Source organism: Tupaia chinensis, unplaced genomic scaffold, assembly GCF_000334495.1.
Source record: "Tupaia chinensis unplaced genomic scaffold, TupChi_1.0 Scaffold143646_1, whole genome shotgun sequence".
In the NCBI taxonomy this organism is placed as follows: Eukaryota; Metazoa; Chordata; class Mammalia; order Scandentia; family Tupaiidae; genus Tupaia; species Tupaia belangeri.
The window spans coordinates 1,049,329-1,049,682 of record NW_006203494.1 but is presented as its reverse complement, the minus strand read 5'-3'; positions in this window follow the sequence as shown (position 1 = coordinate 1,049,682).

Genomic DNA, 354 nt, shown 5'->3' with positions numbered 1-354 from the left:
CGGGTGGGGACCGGCCTCCCCGCACCGAGGGCTGCCGGGGGAAGCAGGACGCCCTGCCACTTTTGCCTCTTTCCCCGTCTAGTAGACGAGACGGTCGCACGCGTCTGTCCCGGGCATCGGAGCTCTGGAGGGAGGCCCTTTTCAGACTTGCCAAGTGCCACACTGTTTTGGGCGGGAGACTCCGGTTTGAGTAGTCTGGTGACAGTTTCCAAAGTGTCGTCTTGCCGCGCTGAAAGCCTCACCGTTCCCTCCGCAAGGGTGAATTCAAGTCTTAACTCGTTCTGCTTAAGACCGGGGCGGTCTCCACGCGTGGCGCCCGTGCCCGGCTTGCCCACGATCGCTCTGCTGCAGCAC